This window comes from Propithecus coquereli, unplaced genomic scaffold (genome assembly GCF_000956105.1).
Source record: "Propithecus coquereli isolate 6110/MARCELLA unplaced genomic scaffold, Pcoq_1.0 Scaffold61, whole genome shotgun sequence".
Taxonomy (NCBI): domain Eukaryota; kingdom Metazoa; phylum Chordata; class Mammalia; order Primates; family Indriidae; genus Propithecus; species Propithecus coquereli.
Window position 1 is genome coordinate 4,853,906 of NW_012152063.1, and position 3,068 is coordinate 4,856,973.

The window sequence follows — 3,068 nt, forward strand, 5'->3', positions numbered from 1 at the left end:
AAATCTTAATTTTGCTATTTTCTCCTAACACAGTTTCACTATTTAAATACACCATAATTAATTGTTTAAGTACGCATGTTAGTGTGATTTTATTTTTTTTCAATCATTAAAACCCTTTAGGAAATTAGGTATGGAGTTAACATACGTGAGTAAAGCAATTAGGAAATCTCTTGACAAACCTGAATTTTACATATATATAAAATTCAGCCTCTTGTATATATGCACACACACACATATCACATACACACACACACAACAGAGACTAAAATAGGTTGTAATTTAAATGCCAAACACACTTAGAGAATAATCTGGAGAAATCACCCTTATATAGCCCGGGAAAATTCCAATTGACAAAAGTAAAAATAAAATTTTACCGGATTTATTTGCTGTACTAGCTACTACTTCTTTCTTTGAAATATATAGATGATGACAAAAATGTGCATTGGAAGTTTAGTCATTATCCCCCAACCTATGCATGCCGAGATCCTAAAAAATAAATTTCAAAACCAAGATGCTCAAAAGTCTTTCTCCACTTCCACAGCCACCTCCTTATCCTCTTACTCCTCCAGCCCTCTACTTCCAGTCATTTACAGCCATGTTTGTTTTATCTCGGTAAAGTACAGGTCATCGTGAATATCCTGCCTTTGCACATGCTGTTCTACTTCCGAGAATGCCATTCTCAATTTTATGAAGACACTTCCTACTCAATATTTTAAGACTCGGGTTAAATACTACCTCCTTCAAAGTAGGATGAGTAATTCCTATTTCTGGGATCCTCCCAACACTGTGCACACATTACTTTTGTTTCTACTTTGTAATAGACATTATGTTAAATTCTAGAGACCTATGCACGTAGATAGGAATGCTACTCTTAAAGTCTTACCACATGGCATTAGACTGGCCCTCTGTCTCAGAAGCTTATAAGATACCACCATTCTTTCTTCATTTCTATTTCTCCAGTTCCCAAAATTACATTTGGCACATAGAAGGTACTAGAAAAGAGTTAGTTCAGACTGATGCATCACCCCCAGGGGACCAGGAGCCCTGGCCTAGCAGAGCACCTGTGTCCCTAAGTGCACAAGGTCAATGTGGCACCCTGACCCCAGAGAAATAGACCCTTGGCTGAGTTATGCCAACCCACCCTCTTGGCCAAACAACCTCAGGACCCCACTTCCTGTAATCTGGACCAGCTCTTTGGACTCTGAACTTCTGAGGCACCCTATCTCCCTGGAAAGTAGATTCATTGTTGTGCTGCTTTTCATCCCCCAGAGCCCAAGCCTCTGCTCTGCCCCACCATTCCTGGGTCCCTGCTGTCACTGCATCCAGCCTTCCAGAGCCTGGGTCACTGCTATGTACCACCATCCCAAGATCCAGAGTCATCGCTATGCAGTACCTCCTCTCTTAGTGTCCAAATTGACACTGTTCCCAGTTGGCTTCAGGACCTAAATTGCAGCTACGTCCTGTTCCTTGGGGTTCAAGCTTCTGTTTTTCTTGACCTGTGCCAGTGCTATACCCAAACTCCCAGGATAAGAGTCACAGCTAGGTCCCTGCCCCCTGGGCCTGAGCAACTGGGAAATGTTTCAGAGTCATAGTCCACAGCTTTGGGGAAGAGCTGTGGCCACCTGTACCTGCACCCATGCCACTGGTGCTATATTATTTCAACAGCACACAGAGCCCAGGACTCCAGGTCCAGAGCCTCCCTGAGCACCTGTGCACTGAAACACAACACTGCTGTGGCTGCTTGTGGGCTGTATCAGATCTCCCCAACTGAGTCTCCTCAAGGTGGAGAAAATGAGAATAGAGGGATACAAAAGTCCTTGTCACCAAGAACCCTAAAGCCTACACTGCTACCATCACTGCCACAAACACCTACATCCTAGGCCACTGAGGTACCTGTAGTCATTGCTGACACTGATCACAGCTGAACTTAAGGTCTGATCTCCTCACTACTAGGTGTTTTAGCTGTTGACCTTTCCTCTAAGTCCAGCTACCTGTTCAAACTTCATTGATATACCAAAGACAACTTGACTTATGTTGCATATCATGTGTATGAAAGTGTGTACTTTTCTTTCTCGAATGGTATGATGGCCCTTATCATGTTGTGTGAACTTAGAAATTACTAACTGAGGATGGCAGAAGGTACAGATCACGGCTCATTGGTAGATATTTAGGCTTTGCCATAATGACATGAGAAAAAATGGGTACCAGATTATTTATATTTTGATTCCCACTAGTAACATTTGGCTTCTATTTCAAACTAATATGAGTGTGATGAGAAATCATAGTGTGCATATATAAACCAAATTGTGTTTTGGTAAAGCAACTGAGGGATAGAGTGGAAATTGGTGATGACAAATTACACGACTTCTATTTGTTTTACAATTTTAAGGTTTCTGAGGCTTATGAAAAATTCAGGCCTGTAGTTAATGATTAAGTCAGCTGGTTTTTCCCCAATTATCACTTTTCTGGGTTTCTCTCAGAAAAAGAATGGCTTGATGGAAATTTGACAAATTTCTGACTCAAAAATGTTGTTCTAAATAGTGAACATTCCTACTAGAAAATATTAGTTATATTTTAAAGTGAACCATTGATTCCAGTTTGGGGACATTATTGCTTACCTTTTTTCAAATCCTTTTTTTGTTATAATCATCTCCTAATATTGTTCCAATAAGCCTCTTTCTCTTAAGAGAATAAAAGCACATAGACCTTGCTATGTCCTTCATCAAGGCAGGGGTTGGGGTGGAGAATAAATTAAATCATTGAGTCTGAATACATTTTTGGAGGCATGTGTGAGCTATAAAAGTTAAGGCTACAATTGTCAGTTTATACTGTCCTTCCTCATATATCCTTTTTTGGAACAGAAGAGATTTACTCAAAAAGAGAAAATTAGTCACATAGCAGTTGAACAGTGGGTCTTATTCTCTCTCAAAGCCTGTCCTTTCCCAGAAGGGAACAGCAATGAATGAGCATGGTTTGGAAATTTCAGATGAGATGAAACACAAGAAGAGATTAAGTCAAAGTACAGCTGTGTGTGGCTTTAACACTTTATATTAAGCAAGATGCCTGAG